This window comes from Rhinatrema bivittatum, chromosome 6, assembly GCF_901001135.1.
Source record: "Rhinatrema bivittatum chromosome 6, aRhiBiv1.1, whole genome shotgun sequence".
In the NCBI taxonomy this organism is placed as follows: Eukaryota; Metazoa; Chordata; class Amphibia; order Gymnophiona; family Rhinatrematidae; genus Rhinatrema; species Rhinatrema bivittatum.
The window spans coordinates 48,237,761-48,252,389 of NC_042620.1; the positions used below are offsets into that span (position 1 = coordinate 48,237,761).

Below are 14,629 nucleotides of genomic sequence, written 5' to 3' on the forward strand. Positions count from 1 at the left end.
GCGCTCCTCTCCCCTCCATGGCACTTGCCCTGCTTTCTCCCTCTCCTCCTTCTCTTCCCCACCATTTTCTCCATTCACATGTTCTTTCAGACCCACTCTACCCCCTCACACTCATTCTCACTTGTTCTCCTCATCGTTCGTCTCACACCATCTCATCGACATCAGACAAAAATAAACAAAAGGTACGACTGGAAAAGACACAACTAGAAAAGCAAAGTGACTCATTCATACTGCAGCAGCTTTCAATCACAACACTTCACTTGGCAGAAGAAACAAAACATGACAAGACAAAGCACTCGGATTGCTTCAAATTCATCCAAACAGTATCGTTCTTCAAATACTTAGGCCTAGTGTGTTTCTCTTAACTCCCCTTCTCCCAGTGTTGGTGCAAGGGTATTAGATGCCCTAGACAAACCTTACAGCATTTGTGCTCATTACCCCCCCTATAGCCCTGCCATACTCAGTTACAAATTATGCATTCATAATAACAGATTTAGTATGAAAAAGGATATTCAAAATATAGTCTTCTGAGGTAAAATATCACTGACAACAACATGCATATTATATTTACATGAACTATTGTAGTGTCAACCAGAAAACCCTGCAAAAAAACATACTAGGAGCCCATATGGCATTAGTCCTATTGTAACATGTGGGCTTGGCCAGGGAGCACAATTATGGCATATCTTATGTTCTTATAAGGCAATGCTGCAAATATTACTCTCAATCTCAATTATCCTCACTCTCAATCACAATAAAATAGAAATCCTATATATATCCAACAAACCCACCCCACCTCCCTTCACCGACCCCTCCACACATCTACTTACAAACCAAACAGTAAAGAACCTTGGCGTCATTCTAGACAACCAATTAAACTTCAAGAAACATATTAACAACTTGCTAAAAGATGGATTCCACAAACTCCAAATCCTAAGAAAACTCAAGCTACTTCTATACCCACAAGACTTTCGAACAGTTCTACAGCCTCTTCTCTTTTCTAAACTTGACTACTGCAATGCCCTACTATTAGGTCTCCCAGCCTCCACCCTTAAGCCTATCCAACTACTCCAAAATGCTGCGGCCAGAGCTCTCACAAATAGCAGAAGATAAGACCACATCACACCCATCCTCAAAGAATTACATTGGTTACCTATCCCTCAGAGAATACAGTACAAGACTCTAACCATCATACACAAAATTCTCCACAACGACAAATCCAACTGGCTGACTACCCCCCTTCACCTACACACTCCCCCATGGAATCTTCATTCCTCAAACTCTGGTCTTCTACAAACACCGTCCCCAAAAGCTACTCAGTGGATATCAACAAGGGAACGAACGCTATCAGTTGCCAGTCGCACCCTATGGAACAAACTCCCCACAGAACTAAGAACAGATCCATCCACCCAATGGTCAAAGAAAAATCTTAAAACGTGGCTATTCTGCAAAGCCTTTCCAACAACAAACATGAACGAACCCCAAACCAGGCCCTAACCCCTGCAGTCATGGAGAAACCCCACCGCTACCACAGAATCATCATCTATTTCTATATCCTACCCCCCCCCCCCCCCCGATCTCCTGTCTAACCACTCTTTAATAATAACTTTCATCAATAATAACTCTCATTTCTTGCAATATCTGCTCCGCTGATCTATTAGCTAACTGCCTATATGTCACAGACACAAGTTTCTTATAATAAGAAAATTCCTAAGCCTAACTGCTCCTACAATAACTACACCTGTAAATAACTATTTATCCCTCCAATAGCTATGACGCTCTCCTATTACATATAATATCCACTCCTTGACGATTTGTGTAACCTATTACCCATGTTACTGTTACAGATGCACTCTATATCAAACATTATCTATTGTTATTATTATTATTATTGGTTTTATCCATGTTACTGTTTTCATCTGTTACTGTTCTAGATGTTCCCTGTATCAAACAAAAGGAAACGCTTGACTTCCTGCACCATAAAGTTGCATGTAAACTGATGTGATATGTAAATCGAACACAGGTATATAAAAACAAACAAATAAAGAAAGAAAGAAAAATAAATATTACACAATGTCCTAAAACACTAATACACCTCCTATGAGGAAAACAGAGCAAATCAAGCAGCAGATACACATCAAGCAATATCCAATAAAATCCTACTAAGGATTTTAAAAAGTTCCCCACTCTCCATCCCTGGGAGCTTTTAATTTCTTGTCACCTTGAGATTGTTGTGGATTAGCAGGAGGGGGCAAGGAGGTTTGCTCATAAACTTTCTCCTCGCTTTCTTTCTCTCTCTGTCCTATACACACACCCCCCCTAACATCCATATGTTCATTCTCAGACACACATGCACTATCATGGTCACACAGGTACTTTCTCTCACTCTAACGCATGTGCTCACACATATGCACCCTCTCTTATTCTTACATTGAGGCTCGCTCAGGCACACTCTCACTCATACTCATTGTGACCCTATCTCCGCCTATGGACTGCACGCCAATGGGGTCATAAAGGAATTTGCTAGTCTCTGCTGGAACTGCTACACTCAGGCTAGCTCTTTAACATAGTCTCTCTTTCCCCCAGGGTCGGATTCTTTGTGGGTGGGGGGAAAGATGTATCTTTTGGGGCCCAGAGCAACAAGGAGTGACTCCTCGTGCTTTCTTTTTCCCTGGGGGGGGGGGGGGGGGTTACTTGTTCTCATTCTGTGTGCTGTACGTGCCAAAGAACTACACTGGAGCCAAGGATTGAGGGTCCAAAAAAAAAAATAATGTCTTTACTGATCTGTAGTCAGCACAGAATTTCTCTTGAATTACAATCCTTTCCATTTTATCGGTGCATGTGCCAGGGAAACATCCAAGCCTTCAGGGCTTGGCTAAGTGGAGTTATCAGGTGGGCAGGGTTTCCCTTGAATGGGCAGCGGGATAACCCCTTCCAAGGGGTTAAAAGGTCAAAATCCTCTCTCTCCCCAGGGGTGAAGACTCCAGATGGGGGTCCTCAAATGGCTCTTTACTCACAGTTAATTCTTTGCTCCTCGCCCTTCTCTTACTTCATTGGATCCCTGATAGGAGGGATCCTCTCAGGAACCAGCAGCTCCAGATCTTCCTTTCAACAGTCAGGAAGAGGGGCAGCCAAAACCTTCCTCCCAGATCTTTCAACAAAAATGTCCATTGCTCAAAAAAAAAAAAAAAAAGATTTAGTAAGACAATGCAGGGGGGGGGTCACCACCATAACTCTGCTTCCAGGGAAGGTCACAGTGGTCAGCTCTTCCCTATCCAGGGCCCCTTCCAGGTAGAGTTTTCTCCATGACCTCTCCCGAGCAAACACCCTGAGGTTTCACAATCTACTGACAGATAGAAATCTTCAAAACCCCAAAACAATCCAGGGCAAACGGCCTTCACCTAAGGAGTGGGATACAGGAGTGGAGTCCCCAACTCATCCTAAGGACCACAGACCAAATGGAGCCCAGGTCTTCAGGTGGGCCAAAAAATCCAAACCAGGGAAAAAAACCTCTAGACTTCTTCAAACCCCGAAACTCAACCACACTGCCCGCAGAGCTCTTGGGAAGGAGCTGCTTTTAAGCTCTCTCAAAGGGGACGGCCATTGCAGCATCCTCCAAGGGAGGGGGCTGTACAGCATGGTGCCTGCCTCTACTCAGTGACCTACTCTGCACTAGCTAAATCAAGGAGATACCCAGGGCTTAAAGGTAATGAGCCCGGATGGGCCAGGACATCATGCTCAAGCGCTTTTTTTCCCTCTCCTCTCCTCCAGAACCCATGAACGGCAGCAGCCTCCTCCTTGGGCTTCGTGAGCTGATGCTGCTCCTGTTCCTTCTTCCAGCTGCAGCAATTGCTTGTCCTTCTCACCCATGCGGGCCCCACGGGGGATGACTGCCTCTTCCGGGCTTATGCAGGCAGCTTCCACTGCTGCACCTGGAGTTTCCCGGGTTTTTTTTTCCCGACGTCCTACCAATTCCAGGGTCTCTGGGTCAAACTTGGAGAGTTCCAAGGAGCCAGGTATGCGGATGGCCCAATCCTCCTACTGCCGCACCGTACCCTATACTGTGCAGCTTTAGGCAGCTGCCTCATCTGACTAGTGCTTCGACCAGCCTGGCCTTCCCCTTTCTACAGTACTGACACAGTCTGGCTATAAAATGACTGCTTTTAAATAGTTCCTGGGCAGTATTTTACTGCAGTATTGTAAAAATATCAAGACTTAGATTTTGCACAATAACATATTTTATTGCATGATAACTTTTTATTGCATGATATTCGTATGATTGTTTAAGACACATCTGGGCACAGCTAATTCTTATTCAAGAAGGTGAAATCTTCCAACTTTTTTTCATTGCAAGTTAGATTCCAGTGCAACTTATTTTTTTATAAATGATTCTCCCAGTATCATAGAATAGTGTAGGAATCGTCACAGTTTAATGAATGTACCCTTTAGATTCTTTCCCATGAGTTTTCTTTTTCTTGCTGTTACTGTTCCTGGTTCTGCCAGGACTTATTTTGTCAATTACTGCTGCTAGTATGTCTTGCTACTGTCAGAGCGTTAATGTTTGTTTCTGTGCCTCCTGGCAGCCTGGCACCAGGGCTCTTTTTCCAGCCACAAAAGATTAGAAAGCGAGATTGTTCTTTGTGATTTATGACACTATCTTACTCTGGGCATTCTGGCACCACCTGCCTCATTGGTATATGTGTAACTATATTGAACGAAGTTACGCTGAGCCGCTGACTGACCCATGCGGCTGTCTCTTCTGCTGCTACATAAGGTTAGCAGCACCCAAATTATTCCCAAAGGGGACGGGGTGCATAAAAGACATTAATCTCTCTCTCTGGACTGGGTCACTTTCATTACAGGGTGCGGCTAGACACACCAATCTGTATTGATTCATAACTGTACTTCACACACGCGTGACACACACACACACACACACACACACACTCCTCTCTCTCACTCTCTCTCTCACACACACACCTTTTCCTGCGTAGCCTCAATACAGGCACATAAAATAAAGAGAAGATCTGTTTCCATATGGTAAGGATCAGGCTCTCTATTTGTGGGTTCAAACTGCAGGTCATGCAGATGGAGCTGTAGATAAATCCTGTTGGAAACAGTGGGATTTAGTACTTTTCCCCCTCTAGCTGGTCAGGAATGTCATTATCTATCCTCCCCTCCATGAGCCCTGTACTTCTGTTCTTCTATAACAGTCCTGGCCATAACAAGCTCCAATGCATCACGCTACAAAAGGGGCACCATCAAAACACTCAGCTTTTAATATCTGTGATGTCCAGCCAGCAACTATGCATGCGTAAAATAGAGGTTTTACAAATTTAGCTGAATTTCTCAGAGCTCATGGGAAGCAGTCAGAAAAGAACACCCCTCCGATAAAACCAGCTGGCTCCTGAAGGATCAAAATGCCATACTCCCAGTCCCCACTTAAACAGAAATTAGACCATTACCATCCTCTTTTTTTTCACCTCCTCATAATTTCCTCCCGTCTCTTCATATTCTGAGGATATTTTCCGTATATCCCCAAATATCTCCTCGCATAGTTACTTTAAAACAAGTGCACAGGTGTTCATACACGCACATAGCTGTATGCGAGCATACTCGCGCTATAATTTTTAATCATCCCCACAATTGCGTGCATATTTTTTAAAATACTCTAGCCATGCATAAATGTGCTCCTAATTCTAAGCGGCTACCAAGCAAACATAAATCGTGTATCTTCCTTAAGAATTTGTCGGCTTTAACATGCACAGATAAGCAGATTTTAAAACTCACGCGTGTGAAGGAAATAGTCAGTATGACCAATGAGTCCACCATTTTGCCCAGTCTACCTCTCCATCATCCAGGCTCCTCTGGTTCTTCAGCCTGCACTCCTCCCTGTTTACCCAGACCCTTCATCCATTTTGGCCTCAAATGAGTTTTCCTCAGACTCATACCTCATCAACAGCAGAAGTAAATATGTATGGCTAACAGCCCATTGCATGCTGCAGTTGCTGGATTTAATATTCACGTATGTAAATTTTGATGCCACCCTGCAATGCCCCTGACTTGCCTTGACTCCATTCCTTTTCTCTGCATGTTTGGTTGCTCACACATGTGGTTATATAGCACATGATTGGGCCATTTTAAAATATGAGTCGCTTGCACTCGGCCCAGATTCTCACGTATATGGGCTTTTTAACATGAGCAACTCTTAAAATTCACCCCTGGGAGTATAATTTTCTCTATTTCTCTCCTCGTTCATTAAAGTTCACTCAGGGATATGTGGTGAATCTCCCCAATACCTTTTCCACATCTATGGGTCTCCAACTCATCCCCTATATCATACACACTTCTTCACTTTTTTCCACCTCAAACTGAGTTACTCACTATTGAGTTGCCATGCAGTGCTTCACCCCAGATCCTGGTCATTCTGCCAGCAGTGTGCAGGCTTCCCTGGTCCTTGTTGCACTTTGGATCTCTATAGGGCCCTCTCATCTTGGATCAACTCCTTCTCCTTACTTTCCAGCCGTTTCCTCAGAGGGAAGAATCACCTCTCAATTTGCACCTTTACTCAGGGACAATCTCAGAGGAAGGAATATCTTCTTCCACTCCACAACTTTGGGCCTCTTCCCTTGAAAGGAAATGCCCCTGTGGGGCCCACTCTACACTGGAGGAGTCCTGGGGCCACACCAACCCATGGGCTGGCCTCTCCAGAACAACTACATCGTGGAGATCCCTCTCTTCCTCAACTCCATCCCAGAAAGGGCAACTCCCACCAAACTGGCTCTGAATTTATACCCTTCCAGGCCACCAATCAGATCATCCCATCCTTTTAAGGGGAAACCCACAACAAAACCCCTTGGCAACTGCACTTAACACATCTTCATACCCCAGAATGTAAACCATGGCTCTGTATTATACCAACCCCATGCAGTGGTCACTTGTTAGAAATGCAGGTTCAATAAGAATATTTTTCATAATACCTCAACAGTAGAAACACCCATCAGTCTCCCCTACCCAAAATATCTTGTACTACTAGAATTGCAGAGGACATGAAATTGAAGGTCTCCCCACACCTGATTTTATTGTAAAACGCCTTCTCTGCCTAATCTCATGCTCATTTTTGTGTATTTTTCAATTTCTAGCCTGAATGTAGATCTGGTTCTATTCCAATCATTGCAGATATACAATGCCATTTAAACCAATATTCTCTGCTGAAAGCTGCTGTGATATAACAATGGAGGCTGAAGCAATATCATTAAAATGGCTGAAAAGCCAGTGGCGAACCAGTACTAGCAACGACCCAAGCTTGTGATTCACGGATCAAATTTCTGGTGATACAGCTCTTGCAGTTCATTTCTTGGAGCACAAATACACAAAAACACTACATAGAAGGCACCCATTTTTACTTTGTATCAAGATGAACAAATCATTATCTGAAGACTGTGAATCCAAGAAAAATGTTTGCAAAGCAAATGCAAAAATCCAGATGAATCACAGATCATCAGAAAGTTTGTGGCTCATAATTAAGGTCCTTTGTTTTCAGTTTAAATTGATTTTCACTCATAAATTCCCTGATTTTTCCAAAGTGACAGTTGGTTTAAACTGATTTTTGCCCTAATTTTAGGGTGTTTAAAGGGCAGCTTCAGAGCTGCAACAGGGAATCTTGGACATCAGATTCAGTTTACAAGCAGAAGAAGACTTTATTCATTTAAATTTTATTTGAGGTGTGGTCCTTGGAATCCAGGGAAGGGACACTAACCCAGGGTTTACATTAATGCTTGACTGTAGTTAGTCATATGAGTGTAAGAAATGCCATACTTGGCAGACCAAAGGTCAATCAAGCCCAGCATCTTGTCTCTAACATTGGCCAATCAAAATCACAAATAGGATCCTGAAGAATAGGTTCAATCTTTTTTGCTCATAAACAGGGATAAGCAGTGGCTTTCTCAGGTCTACATGACTAGAAGTGGTTAATGGACGTTTCCTCCAAGAACTTGTCTAAACCCTTTTGAAACCCAGCTATGCTGCTTTCATCACATCCTCTAGCAACAAATTCCACAATTGTGTGCTGAAAGAAAAAATACTTCCTTCAATTTGCTATAAATGTGCTACCTATTTGCTTTGTGGAGTATCCCTTAGAGCTAATACTATTGGAAAGGGTAAATAACCATTCCCTATGTGACCCCCACCTTGAGAGGTATGTCACACTCTGGTGGACCATAAACTTATTTATAGTTCTTTGGGGCAGGGATACCTGACTAGTTCTTCCCACAGACTCCTTTAGATGGGGGGGGGGGGGGAAGAGTTAATTTCAGGGCCGAAGTGCTAGGGGTGACTTTTCCCCTTTGTCTTGTCTCTGGGAGAGGGGTATTTTTCCTCACTGTGTGCTGTATGACCAACAACCATGCTGGAGTCACTTGGATAGTGTCCATCCTTTACTGAGCTGAATAATCAAATGAAATGGCACGATTAAATAAATCCCAGCAGCACAGTATTTCTCTCTTGGTTTACAGTTTCTACCTCTATCTGTGAAGGAGTCTTTCTTGTAGGCAAGGGATCTGTTCACCCTCCTGGATTAGTTGGAATGGAGGTCCCATGTGCAAGGTAACCCTAAGCTGGTTGGAAAAACCCCTTCCAAGATGGTCATTACATATAGAGTCCAAACCTCTCTATCACCAGGGTGAAGATGCCAGATGGTTGTCCTCGATGATGTAAATAGGTTCTTACTCACAGTTAGCAAATCTTCAGGATCTTTACTCTTGATCATTTCCTGTTCTTTTTTCTGTGAGGATCCCAGATGGGTGGGATCCTGTATCCAAACAGCAGCTTGGGCTGTTTCTTGCTCCAGGAAGGAAGGAGGGCACAAATCTTCTTCCAAAATTCTTCTTATCCCCCAAAATTCCTAACACCGGACTTGTTCCTTGCAGTGGGTCACCACCTCAGATGGGCAGGTCTTTCCTATCCCTGGACATCCCTGAATCCAGGAAAGGTCCAGATACCTCTCAAGGCTCCTACCAAGCAAAAGTCCAAAATTCCCAAAATTAGTCCCGGGATAACCACTCTGCAACCTATGGAGAGGGTTACAGCAGTGAAGTCTTTGACCCATCCCAAAGGATCCCAGGCAGGATGGACCCTAGGCCTCCAGGCAGGCCAAAAGTCAACCGAGGGAAAAACTCTGCAACCTTCCACCAAAGCATCAAACTATACTGTCCCGCTGAGCTCTCTGTAGAAAGCTGCTATATAACTTCACAGGAAGGGAATGTCCATCCCGGCACCCTTAATGGGAGGAGCTGTATTGCATGGATCCTCCCCTGATTATCTCTCACTCGCTGCACGAGCTGGCATGTCCCAGGGCTGACTGGTAACCAAACTGGCTCTTGGCTACATCTATTTACTCATTCCACCCTACTCATGATTTTATAGACCTCTATCATATCTTCTCTCAGCCATCTCTTCTCCAGGCTGAAGAGCCCTATCCTGTTTAGCCTTTCCTCAAAGGGTTGCTGTTCCATCTCCTTTATCAATTTGATTGCCCTTCACTGTAGCTTTTCTAATTCTGTTATATCTTTTTAATTTTTTTAATGTAATTAATTTATTGCCCGCATTCGACAAACAGATCAAATTAGGGTACAAAAAGAAAACCATAAAAAGTTTAAAATAATATAAAAATGATCATATAAACAAACAACATACAGACTAGTCAAACATAATCGAGTCAAAAATATCAAAATAATATTTAGCCAGGAAAGCAAATACAGCAAATGTTATAATTAAAGGGAGCGACAAGCGTAAATAGGAAGAAAAGCAAATTATTCAAAAGGAATAGTCCTACACATGCTCAAGCTATGAGATATGCGCGTGACTTGGCATGGTGCATGCCGCGTGGGTACGCACGTATCTCCCGGTATTCCCCACCCCTTTTTTTCTCCAAAATAGGCAGGGCATGGGAATGGTCTGGGCGGGACATGGACGGGCCAGAACTGCACCATGAAGTCTGCGCGTAAGTGTTTACACGTGCAAGCATGCGCCGGGGTCCCCTACAGCGTAACTTTACTTCTGCTATGGATGGCGTGTAAGTCCTGTAACAAAAAACTCTTGGCTAGTCAGCGGGGCTTTAAGGCGCGGGGCTAATAGGGTAAAAGGGAGGCAAGTTAGCTAGGGGGTTTAGGAAGCCCTCTCCTTTACTGGGCTGAACTGGGAACAAACTGGGGAAACAGGTAATTGTGTCAGCACGCATAGCTACTACAATTCCCGCCAGTTACGCGCTTGAGCCACCATATGTGCGCAGATGCACACGTCAATATGAAATCATGCGCACATGTTCGCGAGTATAGCTAATTTTATAACACGTGCGCGTATGTTATAAAATTGCCACATCCATGTGTGCGCCTTGGCAAATGCGCTTACATAACCACCTATGTACAGCTCTTAAAATCTACCTCTTAGGTTAAAAGCCTTACGAAATAAATACCTTTTTAGTTTCTTTCTAAATTGTACCAGATCTGACACTGGCAGTAGCAACCAGTACTGCTCACAACACTCAAGGGGCGGGCACAACATAGATTGATACAGATTCATTCATTATGATAGCTTCTATTTTTATTTTCCATTTCTTTCCTGATAATACCTAACATTCTATTAGCTTTTTTTTTCACCTCTGCCACACATTGAGCCGAGAATTTCAAAGTATTGTTCACAGTGGGGTAGATTTTTTTAAAAAGCGCGTTCGCGTACTTTTGTTTGCGCACCAGGCGCAAACAAAAGTACGCTGGATTTTAGAAGATAAGCGCGTAGCCGTGCGTATCTTCTAAAATCCTGGATCGGCGCGCGCAAGGCTGCCAATTTTGGGCAGCCGGCGCGCGCCGAGCCGTGCAGCCTGTCTCCGTTCCCTCCGAGGCCGCTCCGAAATCGGAGCGGCCTCGGAGGGAACTTTCTTTCGCCCTCCCCTCACCTTCCCCTCCCTTCCCCTCTGTAACCCACCCCCCGGCCCTATCTAAACCCCCCCTACCTTTATCCACGGATTTACGCCTCCTGGAAGGAGACGTAAATCCACGTGCGCCAGCCGAGACTTGACCCGGGGGCGGTTCCGGAGGGCGTGGCCACGCCCCCGAAACGCCCCGGGCCGAAACCACGCCCCCGGTCCCGCCCCCGAAATGCCGCGCCCCACCCCCAAAACGCCACGTCATCAGGTCCCGCCCCCGTCATGCCCCGACACCCCCCCCGACACGCCCCCTTCCAAAAACCCCGGGACCTACGTGCGTCCCGGGGCTCTGCGCGCGACGGCGGCCTATGGAAAATAGGCGCGCCGGCGCGCAAGGCCCTGCTCGCATAAATCCGGGCGGATTTACGCGAGCAGGGCTTTTAAAATCCACCCGAGTGACTACAACTCCTTTTCCTGGGCGATGATGCCTAAGACAGAATCCTGCAGTGTGTGTCTATAGTTTGGATTATTCTTCCCTATATGCATCACTTTGCACTTGTCCATATTAAATTTTGACTGCCATTTAGATGACCAATCCCTCAGTCTTACAAGGTCCTCTTGCAATCTCTTACAATCGGCTTGTGATTCAACTATTTTGAATAATTTTGTGCATCTATAAATCACTCTTCCAGATCATTTCTAAATATATTAGGAAGCACCATTCCCAATACAAATCCCTGAGACTCTCCTCCATTTACCTGTCTCCATTGAAAGAAATAAACATTCAGTCCCACTCTCTGTTTCCTACCAGTTACCAGTCTACAATGGGACACTGCCTCCTATCCTATGACTTTTTAATTTCCCGATGAGTCTCTCTTGAGGGATATTGTCAAATGCCTTTTGAAAATCCAGATACATTAAATCATGCACACACACACATCTTAGAGACAACAATGCACCCAGTACTTATTAATCCCTTAAAAAAAAGTCTAACAGATTGGTGAAACAAGTCTCCCCTTTGCTAAATCCATATTGGCTCTGTCCCATTAACCTGTGTCTATCCAGACAGCCAGTAATTTTGTTCTTCAGAATAGCATCTACCATTTTGCCTGGCACTGAGGTCAAGCTCACTGGTCTGGTTTCACGGTTTACTCCTGTCAGTGAACCTCTATCTGAAAAGTTAGATTTTACTCCTGGGGGAATTCCGCACACAAAAGTTTTAAATTCTGCAAAATTCTGCATACTTTATGTTGGTCTAAATAACACAATATACATCACAGTCTTTGAGCAATTAACTTAAAATGTAATATAGAAAATTATTTTTCAAAGATGCAGAGTTTTAAATATTGTGAGCAGAATTCCCCTAGAAATACACTGTGGAAATGCCCCTTCCACCCTCTCTCCCTGCTCCCCTGGCCAGACCCCTTTCACTCTGCCCTCTCAGTCTCTAACTTTTCCGATCTCCACTATGTCTCCCCTCTCCTTCCAGGCTCAACCCCTTCCACTATCTCCAATCTGTAGCCCTTCTCTCCTAGAATTTGACCACTCTCTCATACAGCCTTTCACATAGGCTCCTTCTGTCCACTCTCACACACAGACACACACACACATCCTCACACAGGTGCCATCTCTCTTTCTCATACACACACACACACACATCCTCACACAGGTTTCCTCTGCCCCTCGCTAACATTTATACCCTCACACAGATTCCCTCTCTTTTGCACACAAACCCCCAAACAGGCTCCCTCTCTCTCTCTCACATACACACATCCACTCACACATGCTCTTTCTGTCCACTCACACACACACACACACACACCCTCACACAGGCTCCCTCACTTTTCCACACACACATCCTCCCATAGACTCCCTCTTTCTATTGCGCATACCCTTCCCACTCACATAGGCACCATATCTCTCTGGCAAACACGCACTCACACAGTTTTCTTCTTTCATACACCTCTGCAGATAGGCTCGTTCTCTCACTTGAACACACTCCTTCACATATGCTTCCTCTCACACAAACACATGCCCTCAAAAAATCCCTCACTCAGGCACACAGGCTCCAAATCACACACACACACATCCACCTGTGCCTGTCATTCTGCACACACACACACTCACAGGCTGCGTCAACGCCATCAGCTGTTCACTGCTCCTCGTCAGTGACCCACTCGCAGCCCACCAGCACCTCACTCGTCTTCAGCCGTGAGTGGGATGGGTTCTGATCATGGACCATTGGGGTCTCCCTCAACTTCGGCCACAAGAGCGATGGGCTCCGCTTTTGGCCCACTGAGGCCTCCTTCGTCTTCAGGTGCGAGTGGGTGAGCTCCGCTTGTGACCCACCATGTTTCTTTTCACTTCAGCCTCGAGGGAATGGGCTCCTCTTGCGGTTCGCCAGGCAGCTTAAAATTCTGTGCAGAAAAAGAAAATTCTGCACAGGAGGGGAATTCTGTGGAAATTATGCATCTCGTAGTTGCTCAGAATTCCCCCAGGAGTAAGATTTATTCCATTTGCAGAACTTTTGGAATGCAAATGCCATTTGTACATTAAAAGAGAAAGCTTTTGAGACTCATTACACCTAAATACAACAAAGTTTAAAATAGCTTGTGAACCCTATACTAGGTTTCCTCCTACAAATAAAGGGCCAGAATTTCAAAAGGTTACGAGCACTGGGCCTATTTTCAAAAGGCCCTGCGATGCGCGTAAAGCCCCGGGACGCGTGTAAGTCCCGGGCTTTACTAAAAGGGCGGTCCGGGGGCAGGGTGGGGCGGTCTTGGGGCAGGCTGGGGGTAGGGTCAGAGGCCTCCGATACAGCGGCCATTTGCCGCTGTGCTGGGGATCGTGCGCCGGCCAACTGCCGGGGCTGAAGTAAGTTTTGAAACAGAAGACAAAAAAAAGAAAAATGTAGGGGGTAAAGGGTGAGGGAAGTAGGGGAAGCAAAGGGAAGGTGGGGTAGGGGAGTAGGGAACGGGGGAAGGCAGCACAACTCGGCGCGGGCTTGGCGTGCGCAAGATGCACAATTGTGCACCCCTTTGCGTGTGCCGGGTAGCGCGCGCATATGGACGCGCTTACACAGCTTTAAAAATCTACCTCAAAGTTTATAATTAAAGTTCTAACGAAAACTAAAGAGGTAAAGGTCAAAGGGAGTTATGCAAGTAAATGTAACTACTATTCTAGCAAATTTCAAAAGCCATTTACTCAAGTAAAAAAAACCCAGTTTTTCTCGAGTAAATGCTTTATAAAATCAGGCTCTTAGCTATTGTTAACGAATAATCATTATGAAGACTCACCTCTACAAAATGTTAGAAAATATTGAGTAATAATTAAAAAGCAGGTTATCAGGAGCACACCTTAAGTAACACCTTTGCATGACATTCAGCACTTTAATGTTACTGATACAGATGGCAAAATAACTTCTGTAAAACACACTGTTGGAACATTTATCCCAAAGGCCTAAAGTCAAGCATATTCCATCTGTTAATTAAGTTACACAGTTTCTATGAAAATCAAACTCAAGTCCCAATTTGTTTAACTAAGAGTCTATGTTAATATGTAAATCAAACTTAAGTTCCAATTTGTTTAACTAAGTTTATATGTTAAAATGTAATAGTAATAATGACGCCGTTGTCATATTATACCGAGAGTTATTACTGTAAACCGATGTGATATACCAAATCGAATGTCGGTATAAAAAAGACAAAT

General features: G+C 44.6%; 1 long non-coding RNA gene across 1 annotated transcript in view; it reads right to left on the reverse strand.

Annotated features, from left to right (window-relative positions):
* Positions 1-9,005, reverse strand: part of LOC115093197 — a 117,364-nt gene extending 108,359 nt beyond the window's left edge. Inside the window, exon 1 of the long non-coding RNA XR_003857212.1 lies at positions 8,732-9,005. This is a non-coding gene — a long non-coding RNA (uncharacterized LOC115093197). The remainder of the gene's footprint in view (positions 1-8,731) is intronic.
* Between the last annotated feature and the right edge of the window lie 5,624 nt (positions 9,006-14,629).